This window comes from Protopterus annectens, chromosome 3.part1 (assembly GCF_019279795.1).
Source record: "Protopterus annectens isolate FY-2018-M chromosome 3.part1, PAN1.0, whole genome shotgun sequence".
NCBI classification, from domain to species: domain Eukaryota; kingdom Metazoa; phylum Chordata; order Ceratodontiformes; family Protopteridae; genus Protopterus; species Protopterus annectens.
The window spans coordinates 1,782,810,065-1,782,824,870 of NC_056732.1; positions in this window are offsets into that span (position 1 = coordinate 1,782,810,065).

A 14,806-nucleotide genomic window follows, 5' to 3' on the forward strand; every position below is an offset into this window, starting at 1 on the left:
TTGATAGCACACACTTGGGGAGGTAAAGAAGATTATGTCTGCCACTAGTAGCTCTTTAACTAGCAATCAACTAATTAGCTAAAAACAACACTAAGAAATTCCTGAGGTCTAATAGCTTACCAGTGAGTAGAATTCAACTGCTGATGAGCACTTGTGTCCTGATGGGAGACTATTAATTTAAAGATGGCTCCATAAACAACAGGAGTCTAGTATAGACTTAGTATTGGGGCTGGGGGTAGAAAAAAGGGTATGAACCAGGTGCAATGCAAAGAAGCCAGCCAAACCAGAGAGGTAAGCAGTGGAAAACTATGAGTGAAGACCTTAGAGGGGTGAGTAGTAATACAAACACTATTTGTAAAGTGAAGGAGAGAAAAGACAGCAAAGTTTATTAAGGCTGGGAGTGTGTCTTCACATTGACTTGTTTATTAGTAGCCAGTTTATGCACAGGTTAGCGTAGGGACATACATTAGCAATGAAGGGAAATGTATAGAGATGCAAATAAACAGGTGGGGCCCACGTTCATAGGTAGGCACTAGGCTATTAGCCCTAGGGCCTATATAAACCTAGCCAAAAAGGTACCCTGGCTTTTGCCACCCAAGACAATTATTTTCCTGTGCCCCTGTTGAGCAGAGCCAAAGAAGTGATCCTCAGGGTGAATTTCCTATTTCCCATCCAATCATCAATATTTTTCTTGAAGACTGCTAATGAGGAGCTTTGTTTGGTATAGATAGGTAGTTTATTCCAGAGTATGGGAAGTCTCTGGACATGAATCTATCCCTCCAGCATGTTCTGCTTATTGTGGTGACAAGGTTTAGGTCCCTAAAGTGTGTAGCTTGAAGGGATTGGGATTTCTTTAAGTGGAGTATGTCCAATAGCTCTGGGTTTGACATAGCTTTGTATGTTAGGCAGAGATCGTCTCTGAGTAGCCGATATGCGACAGTGTAAAGCTGGAGATTTTTGAGGTGGTCTGCGTAGGGTATCTGTTTGAGGCTGGTAATCCTCTTTGTGAGGTATTTCTGCAGCCTTTCCAGTTGTTGTAGATGACTTGTGAGGTACATACCAAAAGGGGAGTTGTACTCTATAATGGGTATAATGAGCGACAAGTAGAGGGGAACAATGACCTCTTTTTCCTGGATAAGAAACCTTTTGTGATGAGGTGTGCCCCGTAGAAGGATTTCCTGACTACTGTGGTGATGTGATTATCAAAGGAGAGACTACTGTCCATCTGTGTCCCAAGGTCTCTTTTCACACTTTCGGTGTTAAGTAAACTACCACCTATGTGGTAGTTCATGGGTACAGAGTTTTTACCAAAAGGGATGACAATGCACTTTTTGGCATTGAGCATGAGGCCATGGCTTTGACACCAGGCATCTGTCTCAGTAATTGTTTGTAGAATGTCCACATCATTAGGAGTTTCAATTATGGCTCCTAGTTTGCAGTCATCTGTGAACTTCGTTAGCCAAAGACCTTCTGTGTTAGCCTGTACTTTAGAGAAGTAGATACCAAACAGGAGAGGACATAAGACATAACCCTGTGGTACTCCACTTGTCAATAGGTTCATAGGTTCATAGGTTCATAGGTTAGTACTAGGCTAACTGCCCTTGTGAGCCATTTTAAGCCTAGCCAATTATCCCTTGTGAGACTCAAACCCTGCACATTGAGTTTGTAAGGCAAACACCTTAACCATTTGGCCACCCTCCCAACCCCTGAAGTCGGATTTGGAGTCTGCTACTTTCACAGTGTGGGTTCTGTCAGTGATCCAGTTGGCAACCCATCTTGTGACATAGGGATTTATACCTAGTTTAGTGAGTTTATCTATAATTCCAGAGTGGGGGATGGTGTTGAAAGCCTTGGAGAGATCTAGATACGTGTGTGAACCACCTTACCTTCACCTACAGCTTTGGTGACTGCTTCAAAGAAGTCTATCAGGTTAAGAAGATATGATCTGCCTTTTACAAACCTGAACTGGGTGGGGTCCAGAGTTTGGAGATTACCAATATATTTGTTTATAAGTTCCATGATAATACGTTCCATGGCCTTGCAGACCAGGCTCATCAGGCTAATGGAGTAGTAGATCCTGGGTTCTGTGGTGGATCCCCCTTTGTGGAGTGGGATAACTGTCATTGTGCACCATTCAGTGAGCACAAAGCCTGAGGTGAGGCTATGATTGAACATGGTACTTAGGTGGGGTGCCACTTCGTTCTGTAGTTCATGTAGAACGCAGTCTGGGATGTTGTCAGGTCCCATGGATGCTGTGCTCTTGGTTTTGGAGAGTGTGTTTTTTTACCTGTGCAGCCATGATTACAGGAACTTTGCATTCTTCCATTATAGAGATGGGCCCTTTAGGGGGTGAGAGGAGGGTAAAGTTAGCACTGAACCTATCTGCTAGGATGTTGGCAATATCAGTTGGTTCTGTATATTTAGTGCCATTGTGCTGTAATTCAGACCAGATATAAGTGCTGCCATTGAGATTCTTGACATAGCTATAAAATGCTTTGTGGTTGTCTTTAGAAACAGTGGCAATTTTGTTTTCATAACTAGCTTTGGAGGATTTTATGAGGGATCTCAGCTTCTTACTGAAGCTGACCAGGGAGTTCCTCCAATCATGGGATTTTACTCTTTTTTTGCAACAGTTTCTTTCTTCTGTTGTAGAGTTTGTTTATGGCAGGGGACCACCAGATTGGCTTCCTTTTTTGGAGGATAGCATCTTGGATCTGTTAGGGATAGCATGATCCATGTACTCATGTAAGTGCTTATAAAGTGCATTTGTGTAGGATTCAGCAGTTGTACCTCTATTCTATGTCTGCATGGGTGTCTTGAAGTTTGCCACTTCTGTCTTAAGAAGCATTAAGTTGGCTTTGGAGAAATGTTTTACAGTGGTTTCCCTAATGGGGGGTGGGGGCAGGATGCGGATGTCTAGGGTGATTAGCTTGTGGTCGGATCTGACCAACGAGGAATTGACCTCCGGTGTGAAACACCAGTTGCCCATGTTGGTAATGACCAGGTCTAGCATATTGCTGCCCCTGGTGGGAGTGTGGATAAGTTGATCCAAGGTGTTGAAATGTATGAACTCCAGAAAACATTGAGCAAAAGAGTTGGTAAATGCGTAGTTTTCGCAGTTAATGGTGGGGTAGTTGAAATCACTCATTATTAAGGTGTTAGGTTGTACCCTAATATTTTCCAGTGTATCAAGAAATGAGGAGTGGGAATCCTGGGGCATGGTGGGTGATCTGTAGCAAGCTACAATTTGGATTGCAGACTTGCCCAGAGTTAGTTGCACTTGGATAATCTCAGATGCATTATGCTGAGCAACTAGCCTGGAGGTGTGGATATCCTTAATGAATATGGACACACCTCTGCCTTTAGTGTTTTGGTCCAAGTTAGGTGGCTGAAAGGTGTGGTATGAATTATAGCCTGGTAATGCAGGGGTGCTCTCTGAAGCCTTGAACCAGGTCTCTGTCACTGCACAGATGTCGATGTACTCCATTTTAAGGAGTGCCTTGAGTGAGTGCATTTTGAGGTTTAGACTTCTAGCATTGAGTAGCATTACCCTCAGATTTTGCTTGCTTGTACCTGTTATGGTGGTGAATTTTTCATTTGAACCTTGCCTAAAAAGGTACTATAGGGGTGGCAAAAGCCTTATCGAGTATCCAGAATCCCAGGGCGACGGGTGCAGGCCATATCTGCCAAAGCATCGTGGTCTGTCGATCATGTCATCCCAAGCAGACAGATACTGGATCCCCTTAGAATGGCACCAGAAGCTTAGCCAATTGTTGAAGTCAATCATTTTTTCCTTGTACTGTGGTATCATTCTGGGTGATGGCAGGATGCTACTCAGGGCTAGGGTCATACCTGCCTGGGCTACAAGATCCGAGAGCTCCTCCATGTCTCTTTTCATGAAGTCCAGGGAGGTATGTCTCAGGTCATTCACACCAACATGGACAATGATAGTGCCATATTTGTACTTGTTGTGGAGTGACCTGAGTGCTTGCATTATGTGGTGGATCCTGGCACCCGACAGGCAGCTGACAGTAACTTTCTCTTTGTTTAGCCTGGTGAGTGGAACATCAGTGTGCCTGACTATAGAGTCACCTATGGCTAGAGTGTTGGGTATGTCGTTATGCCTTATGGGCTGTAGTTGGGTGGCACACTGAGTCTGTGGGCTATGTGTCATTTGGGTTATGTTGCAGGGTGGAGGTTGCTTGTGTTTCTGCTTTGGAGGTCTCTGTTGCTTGGGCAGATTTTTATTGAGAGCCTATGTGAATGTAGGTGTGTGTTTTGTGTTTCTATGTGTGTGTTTTGGTGGTTTAGGTTTTGAGGGACTATGTGATGAGTGTGGTGTGGTGCAAGTGTTTACCCTCTCCTCTTGACTGTCTAGTCCAGTCTTGGGTGAAGAGAGCTTTACTTCCAGTTTGGCTATATAAGTGCATCTCTCACAGGTTGTAGTGTTGGGTGGTAGGAGGAGAGGGTTGTCTGTGTCCATGAGGCAATTGCTGCATTGCCCCAAGATGGCCAGGTTCATCAGGTAGACAGGAGAAAATACTGGGAGATGACCTATAAACATGCCTGGATAGGTGCTTATTTATTAAGTACTAAAAATTGTTTTCCTCTAGACAAGTCAGGAAAGTTGAGTGCTGTAGTAATTTATAGCGTATTTAGTGCTTACGAGTTCTGAACAAGTGCTGAGCTCAAAGAAACAGATTTGAGTGCTGAAACTAAAATACTGGCTAGTTCTAAGGGAAAATTTGAAGAGTACACTTTATGGCGCCGGTAATATTTTAACCCTAGCTAAGCGGCGATGCATAAAGTGTATATTTTTTAATATAACAGTAGAAATGAACAAACTGCTTTAAACAAATTAACCAATAAAAAGCTAAAAACTGTGCTCCGTTCCAGCAGTCTTCGATCAGACAAGTTCTAACTGCACACTCCTCCCACTAGGGTGCAGTGGAACCTTCACCAGAAAATGATGGCCTGGATTAGTGCTCAAGTTATATAAACAAAGCTTGATTCAGCAGGTCTAAATCTAGTGTTATGCTACAGCAAACAAGGCATACCAATTTCAGAAAGAAACAGTTCAAATATGCAGGCACAATAAGCCTTTAATCAGAAACTCCCAGCTCAGAAGGGCAGAATCTACCCTCTCCTCCCACAAGAGTGCAGTCCACACCTTCTTAATGTAAAATAACTGGCCCTAAGCCCAAGTGCTTAAACCAAAACTAATACACTTTTAGAATAAGAGACACTAAGCCTTCAATCAGCAACTCCCAACTTAGAAGGATATAAGCTAACTGCTCTGCCACAACAGTGCAGACCACAAACCTTCTTAATATAAAACAACTGGTCTGAAGCCTGAGTGCTTAAACCAAAGGCTTAGAATAGCAGTTACAATTTAATCAGGCTTCTAACAAGCAGTAATAAATGCAGCAGAATAAATGCAATTAAGTACTTTTAGGAACAGGCAGCAAAAGCAAAATAAAGTAATAAAGTAGGAAGAAACACAAATACAGTAAAAGCAGATGAATAAAGTATATATTTTTTATAACAGAAAATGAGCATACTGATTTAAACAAATTACCCAATTAACCAGTAAAAAAGCTCAAAACTGAGTCCTGTTCCAGCAGTCTTCAATCAGACAAGTTCTAACTGTACACTTCTGCCACTAGGGTGTAGGGGAACCTTCTCCAAAAAAGATGGCCTGGATTAGTGCTCAAGTTATACAAATAAAGCTAGATTCAGCAGGCCTGAAAATAGTCTATGCTACAGCAAACAAGGCACACCAATTTCAGAAAGAAACAGTTCAAGTAAGCAGACACAATAAGCCTTTAACCAGAAATTCCCAGCTCAGAAGGACAGAATTTAGCCTCTCCTCCCACAAGAGAGCAGACCGCTAACCTTCTTAATGTAAAATAACTGGCCTGAAGCCCAAGTGCTTAAACCAATACACTTTTAGAATAACAGACACTGAACCTTCAATCAGCAATTCCCAACTAAGAAGGATGCAAGCTACCTGTCCTGCCACAACAGTGCAGACCACAAACCTTCTTAATGTAAAACAACTGGTCTAAAGCCCAAGTGCTTAAATCAACAGGCTTAGAATAAAAGTTACAATTTAATCAGGCTACTACCAAGTAGTAATAAATGCAGCAGAATAAATACAATTGAGTACTTTTAAGAAGAGGCAAAAGCAAAATAAGGTAATAAAGTAGGAAGAAACACAAATACAGTAAAAGCAGATGAATAAAGTGGATTTTTTAATAAAGTGCAAGGAGAGAGGAAGCGGGTTGGCCTTCTCAAATGTTCTCTCTGTATTAAGTAGAGTGAACACTAGACTGGGAGGTGTGTCCCAGATCAAATTTACAGTGTAAGTGATACAAAACTAAGGCAAAAAGCACTGAAAGGGCTGCTTGAGGGTTAGGTTTTAATCACAGAGAATAGGAAGGACCTGAATTAAGTGTATACTGTCTAGTGGACAGTTAAGATTACTACACAAGCTGGGAGGGGTGGACACAAGTCTCAAACAGTCAGTGTTATTAGCACTCTGAGAACTACTAAGTAACAAAGCTAATGTTAAAGCTTCACTATCATAACACATACATGTAGAATGCCTGGGTGGACTGACCCTGCTCTTCAGGCTCAAAGGGTATATTCTTGGTTTAGTATTGCAGTACTGATTTCTTCCTAGACTGCATGGGTGGGGTGGTAGCCATAGACTGAAGAGTTGCCTGAATGTGATGTAGAATGCCTGGGTGGACTGACCCTGCACTTCAGGCTCAAAGGGTATATCCTTGGTTTAGTTTTGCAGTACTGATTTCTTCCCAGACTGTATAGGTGGGGTGGTAGCTGTGGACTGCAGAGTTACCCAAGTGTGCAGTGAGCAGAACTCAACTACTGATGAGCACTTGTGTCCTGATGGGAGAATAGTAATTTAATGAATTAATTTATTTAAATGTATTATTTATATGATAGTCTTCAAGGATATCATTTTTACTGAAGGGGATGATAATGCATTTTTTAGCACTGAGTTTGAGTCCATGGCTTTGGCACCAGACATTGATTTGTGTAAGTCCCTCTTGAAGTATACTGACATAATTTGGGGATTCAGTGGTTGCACCTAATTTGCAGTCACCAGCAAACTTAGTTAGCCACAGCCCCTCTGTTTGTTTCTGAACTTCTGAGAAGTATATTCCAAACCAAACAACAGGGGCCTAGCACTGACACCTGTAGTATCCCACTGGTGACAGGTCTGCTGCTTGAGGTAAAGTCCCCAACATTAACTGAATGTGATCTGTCGAATAGCCAGTTAGTAACCCACCTGATGACATAAGGGTTGATATTCAACTGGGATAATTTATCAATAATGCCCAAATGTGAGATTGTGTCAAAGGCCTTGGCTATGTCAAGGTAGGCTGTATGCACAGATTTGCCTTTGTCTATTGCTCTGGTGACATTTTCAAATAAGTCCACCAGGTTTAACAGGCATGACCTGCCTTTGACAAAACCAAACTGTGTCGGATCAAGGGTTTGGAGATTACCTCTATCCTTATTTATAAGGTTCATGGTAGTAGTTCCCAGGGTCTGTTGCTGTATCCCCTTTATGAAGGGGAACGATGGTTGCTTTTTTCCATTCAGCAGGGACAAAACCAGTACTCAGACTGTGATTGAAGAGAGTACCTAGTAGAGTTGGTAACTCATGTTTTAGACCATATAAAATGCAACCGGGGATGCCATTCAATCTTAGAGGCTGTGTTCTTGGCCTTGGAGTGAGCATTAATGACTTACTCTTTGGAGATTAAAGGTGGGGGAAATGTAGAGGGAATGGTTTGTGGAATGTTTGGAGGGATGGAGGGGTGAAATGTTTGCCAAACCTGCCAGCTAATAGGTTAGCTATTTTTGCAGGATCAGTTTGCGTGATGCCATCCACAGATAGTTCAGCACATGTCTGGGTCATACCTTTTAGGATATGGATATAGCTGAGGAATGCCTTATGGTTGTCCTTGGCTATGTTTGCTATTTTTTTTGAAGTTGCCCTTACAGGATTTTACAAGTTGTCTTATTTCTTTGCTCAAGCAGAGGAGGGTGTTTTTCCAGTGCCAAGGCCTCTTTTTTTATTCTTAGATAGCAACTTCTTCCTCTTGTTGTATAACGTAATGCTAGATGTCCACCGGGGAGGCTTGCTTTTTCTTGATAATCTTGTTTTGATCCTGTCAGGTACAACTGTGTCAATACATTTGTACAAGTGTTTGTACAGAGCATTTGGGTATACTTTAGTATAGTTGTCAATGCCATCTGTGGGAACAGGAGCTTAGAAGTTATTTATTCCATCCCTTAGGAGGGTATAATTAGCTTTACTGAACTTTTTAGCCTGATTTCACCTAAGAGGGGTTTAGGTGTTATAGCTACTTCAAATGTGACTGATTTGTGATCAGATTTAACCAGTGAGGGTCCTATACTTGTGGTGCAATGGTTACCTGTGTTGGTGAGAACCAGGTTGAGAATATTTGAGACCCTTATGGGGTTGCATACTATTTGTTCCAGGGCATTAGTGTTAATAAAGTCCAGGAAACTTCATGCGAGCATGTTCGTACTCCTATAAATTTCCCAGTCAATGGAGGGATAATTAAAATCGCCCATGACTAGGGTGTTTGGTTGCAATTTGATTGACTCAAGTAGGTCCAAATAAGCAGGGTGGGTATCTTGGTTTATTGAAAGGGACCTATATCATATTTAATGATGACTTGAAGGGGGGGGGTTGCACACAGTTATCTGAATTTGGAGTAGCTCCATGAAGTTTTCCTGTCTAACCAGTCTAGAGGTGTAGTTATCTTTGATAAAGATAGGTACTCGTCTTCCCTTGGTTCTCACATGTTCATTTTGTGGTCAGGAAAGTATGAAAGGCATTGTAGCCTTGCAAGGCCGGGGTACTCTTTGCAGCCCTGAGCCAAGTTTCTGTGACTGCACAGATTTCAACAACCTCCAGGGGGAGGAGTGCTTCCAGACAGTGCAGTTATTTTTATTTAAACTCCTAGCATTTAGCAGCATAACCCTTAATTTATTTGTAAGTGATATTTTCACATTGGAAATTTTGTTCTCAAGACCTTGCCTAAAAAGCACTATGAGGGAGGCAAGTGGCTTAGCCAGTAACCAAAAGCCTAGACGTGACAGGTGGAGACCATCGCTGGCAAAGCAGCGTGGGCTATCAACCATGTCATACCAGGTAGACAGGAACTGGATCCACTTAGAATGACAGCAGCAACTAAGCTACTTTGCTCAAGGCTAGGGACACACCTGCCTGGGACACATATTCAGAGAGCTTGTTTGTGTCTCTCTAAATATAGTCCAGTGAGGTACGTCTCACGTCATTCACACCAGTATGAACTATGATGGAGTCATAACGGTACTTGTTTTTGAGAGACTTCAGTGCATATGTGATATGATGGATTCTGGCACATGACAGACAGCCAACTGTAACCTTTTCCTTGTCCAGCCTGGTGAGTTGTACATCTGTGTGTCTCACAATGGAATCACCTGTGACTAAAAAAAAATTGGTTTAAATATGCTTTGCCTTAGGGGGTTATTTGGCGAGACACTCTGTTTTTATGTGTATTGAGGGCTGTAGGTGCTGTATAGGTGTAGCAGGTTTGTGTTTGGAAGGTCTCTGCTGTTTACATAGGTTTCTGGTGAGTACCTCCGTGTATTATGGTTTATGTGTTGAGTGCATGGTTTGCGTAGGAGGTGTAGTATGTGAGCTGACAACCTGTTCAGTGTTACTTTTCTGTGTGTGAGAGAGCAAGGATTCCAGATTCTTAGTCTAGATGCATCCCTCACAAATTGTACTTGGGTGATTTAGGAGTAGGGGGTTGTCAGTGTACATGAGGCAGTTGCTATACTGCCTCGGGATAGCCATGTCAATCAGGCTGGTAGGAGAAATGGAGGGAAACTGACCATCCATAATGCTAGGTTAACTTCAATTTTCATGGTGAGGAGAGAAAACTGGAGGGGTGTGGTATAACTGGGTGCTCTAAGCGGGGTCTATACTAACAGGATGTTCTATAAATGGTCTATACTAGTGAGGGTACACTAAATGGTATGAGACTATTGTAGATTTGGTGTTTTTGTTCATGTTTAAGAGGCAGCATTGCAGCTGAGGTGCTCTCTGAGAAGCTAAGCACAATTTAAGGACTTAGCCAGATCACACGCCACTACTAAGGGAAAATTTATTTGCTGAAGTTTTTGCATCTATAACCACCGATGGTTACCCCCATTGCAAAGTAGTGCATGGTACTGTGCTATGCACAAACAGATGAATACAGCACAGCAGTGCCTGATCACCTAAGTCTGTGGAGCTGTGTTAAAAGACTGAACAAACTGAATTAAAAAATTTAACAAATGAAAACCTCAAAACTGAGCCCTGTCTCAACAACCTTAAATCAGATGAGTTCTAACTGCACTCTCTGCCACTAAGGTGCAGGGGGCCATCGCCAACAAATGATAGACTGGTTTAGTGCTCAATTTAATAAATAGAACCAGATTCAGCAGGTCTGAATCTATCTATGCTACAGCAGACAAAAAGTGTTACAAATCATCGGGAAATAATACCTCCAGGATATAATATATATAGAAATGACCAGGTCCATAAAAAAGGTGGGGGTGTCGCATTAATCTACCATGACACTTCAGCTATCACACCATATAACAAACCTATACCAACATTTGGAAATATGGAATTATTATTAACTCACATCAACAACAGAAAACAATTATATATTGCTGTACTTTATATTCCCCCAGGACAAAACATATCTACTCTGGAAGATCTGTTATCCTGGTCCACCCTCAATATAGCAAACAAAACCATCATTCTTGGTGACATGAATATAAACTGGCAAACTCTCATCTCTGACACCCCAGTAAATAGTATTAACTTACACAGGTTTACTCAACTCATCTCTGACCCTACTTGTATGGTAAAAAAAAAAAATGAATCAACCCTAGACTGAGACTGGATACTTGCCTCACACCCTCAAAAATTCACCAAGGGAGGGACCCTACACAATACCTTTAGTGACCATCTTCCTACGTATACCCATAGAACCCAAACTCAAATAGACAAACTGCACACTCTGAGAACTACTAGGAATCTTACCCACTTCAAAGAACAACTATTCTTAGAGACTCTAAAAACCCACAACTGGTCCCGTACCAAATTTCTCCCACTAAGTTAAGCTATCAACTACTTCAATAAAGTCTTTCTAGATATTCTAGACAGTCTTGCCCCCACACGTACCAAAAGAATAAAGCCTAGCCATGCCCCATGGATAACTAAGCAAACTAAACAGCTACTTACCTCCAGGAAAAAGTCTGGAAGGAATGGCATAAAAACAGATGCCCACAACTCAAACTCAAATATAAACAACTCAGTAACATTGCCAAAAAGCAAGTCAATGATAAAAAGCTATTTTTTTCACTAAACTCACTACCCCCCCCCCCCCCAAAAAAAATGTTCTGGAACTTTGTTTCCTCTCTCCTAAATCCTGGTACTCAACACAACCCTTCCCCAGCTCCTGACAAAGACCCTCAAAAAATTTCCCAAGCTTCAACTCTCATTTTATTGAAACTATCCATAAACTTGTTAACGATTTCTCTGTACAAATAAACAAAAGTACAACTGGCAACATAAACAATAATACACCATCAAACCACTCCTCCCACAACAATTGTAATTCTGACAATAACCCATCCATGCCACTATTTACTTTACAACCAGTACCCACCTCTCTAGTTCTCAAACTGCTCTCAAAACTAAAACCATGCTCCCCTCTTCCGATGGCCTCCCAGCTAAATACCTAAAACTTGCAGCAGACTCTATAGCTTTTCCAGTTAGTATTTTCATTAACCGATCAATCTCTGAATCATATGTCCCACAACTATGGAAAAACTCAATTATTAGGCCCCTTCACAAAGGTTGTAACACCAGTGATCTATCTAACTACCGGCCCATCTCCATACTCTCTCTTTATCAAAAATTCTAGAAAAGTATATTCATTCTCAACTACTAAAACATCTCACAGACAATAATCTACTCGCACCCACCCAACATGGTTTTCGGCCAACACACAGCACAACAACAGCCTTACTGACATTTACCAACACTGTATACAAAGCTCTTGATGCAGGCCTACCAACATCAGTGATCCTACTAGACCTATCAAAAGCTTTGGATACAGTGTCCCACTCAAAACTACTTTTACAACTTCAGACCGTAAACTGCTCCCCATGCACTCTAACCTGGTTCAATAACTATCTACACAACAGAAAACAATCCATTAGATGGCAAAGCAAGCAATCTGATTACCTAGTCAACAGCACAGGCATTCCCCAAGGGTCTATTCTTGGGCCCTTTCTTTTTAATATATTTATTAATAATCTCCATAAAGCATCCCTGCAAAGTATACTCATTCAGTATGCAGATGATTCAACAATAATTACATCCTCTAACAATGTCTCAGATCTTCTAAAGTTAACACAGAATGCTTTTACTTCCATTGAATCCTGGCTTAACAAGGCTCAACTACTACTTAATCCCAAAAAATCAAAACTATTACTCTTCACTACCAAATCTATAACTGTGACTTTAAAATATTTTCTCAAAACAATACAGAAATTCAAATTGTAAAAACAGCTAAACTACTTGGCATCGCTATTGATGACAAACTAACCTTTGAAAATCATAAAAAATAAAAATAAAAAAAAATAAAAATTCAGAGCTTTACTGGAAAGGCTCACCCAGATTCTGCTACAGTTTGCTGTGAGGGAAAGGTTAGTTTGCTTTTTATTTGTTGTGTTTTGTATTACTTTATTGCCTTTTTCTATTTTGTATACTGTGATTTGTTTTCTTTGCACTGTGTTTTACTTCTGCTTTTAACTGCATACTAAAACTTGAAAAGAGACCACAGCTCTGTCTCTTGTGAGTCAGACAGAAATTAGAAGAGGTCAATTAAGGAGTCACACATAAGTTACAACAGGTCAGCTAAGGTTAATCATCTGTGAACTGGGGGGGTGGAGCTAGGAACTAATCCTTCTATTTAAGGGGTAAAATAAAACATTTCAGAGCTTTACTAGAAAGGCTCACCCAGATTCTGCTACAGTTTGCTGTGAGGGAAAGGTTAGTTTGCTTTTTATTTGTTGTGTTTTGTATTACTTTATTGCCCTTTTCTATTTTGTATACTGTGATTTGTTTTCTTTACACTATGTTTTACTTGTATTCTGCTTTTAACTGCATACTAAAACTTGAAATGAGACCACAGCTCTGTCTCTTGTGAGTCAAGCAGAATTTTTTTTTCTACACCTCCCTCCACCTGGTTACTGTTGTGTTCTTAAACACCACTGTCTTTCTAGTTGCCTGCCTCGTATGCTAATTTGACCATATATCTCATTTCCTCTCTGCTTTTACTGGCTGGTGTGAGTATGCACAAAATTATCATTCTGTGAAATCACGCCCCTTCAACTATTTAAATTTATTGGCCATCCTACTGTATTTCCATAGTACCAGAATACAAAAGTGACCACTCCCTTTCAATCTATCTTGCTGTTTTAAAAATAGTGACTCTTCACTAAAACTTAACTTTTAGACAGGTAAAACTTAAGCTACCTACTTTCACATCTAACTCTTCTAGTGCACACTACAGTATTTAGGATAAACCATTTTTTTCATCTTACCTTTAAGCCTCTATTGCAAGACCACTAGTTATTCTAGAGCCCACATTTTGCCTCTCAGTAGTCATCTTGGGATTAGTGCTTTTGTTTTCTCCTGGTGCGAGAAGGAGTGCAGTTACATTATTTCCTGGAGACTGCTGATCAACAGAAAGCTTAATAACTGCTTTATAGGTGACAGCTTAAAATATGTGCTTATATTCTGATCCTGGTGAGAGTAGGAGCAGAGTGCATTGATTCCTGATTCTTTCTGGTTGGAGAGTGAGTGTCTGTGGTCTGGTTGCTATTCGAGGCATCTACCAGAAAAAGGCTACAAGTCTGCAGACCCTTGCATCATCTAGCACAAGACTTTGGATCACCAAACAGGCCATGGCCTGCTTTTCTTCTTGGGATTAATGCTAAAACTAGTCAGTTTTAGCTAGAACTAGCCATTTTTTTAGGTTTCGGCACTCAAAACTATTTCCTTGTGTCAGCACTTGCTCAGAACTCATTGTAAGCACTAAATAAACTACAAATTACTACAGCACTCGACTTTCCTCACTTGTCAAGAGGAAAACAGTTCTTAGTACTTAAATAAAAAAGCACCTATCCAGGCATGTCCATGGGTCAGCTCCCAGTGTTTTTTGCTGTCCACCTGATGAATCTGGGCATCTTGGGGAAATGTAGCAATTGCCTCATGTACACTGACAACCCTCTCCTCCTACCACCCAACACTACAACCTGTGAGAGATGCACTTATATAGCCAAACAGGAAGCCAAGCTCTCTCCAGCCAAGAGTGGACTAGACAATCAAGGGGAGAAGGTTAACACCTGCACCACACCACACTTAACACATAGTCCTTCAAAACCCACACTACCAAAACCGACACATAGAAACACAAAGCACACACCCACATTCACAGATGCTCTCAAAAAAAATTGCCCAAGCAACAGAGACCTCCCAAGCTGAAGCTCAGACAACTACCTCCCCCCAACACTACACAAATGACACATAGCCCACAAACTCAGTGTGCCACTCAACCTTAGCCCATAGGGCAAAACAACGTACTCAATACTCTAATCATAGGTGACTCTATAGTCAGGCACACTGATG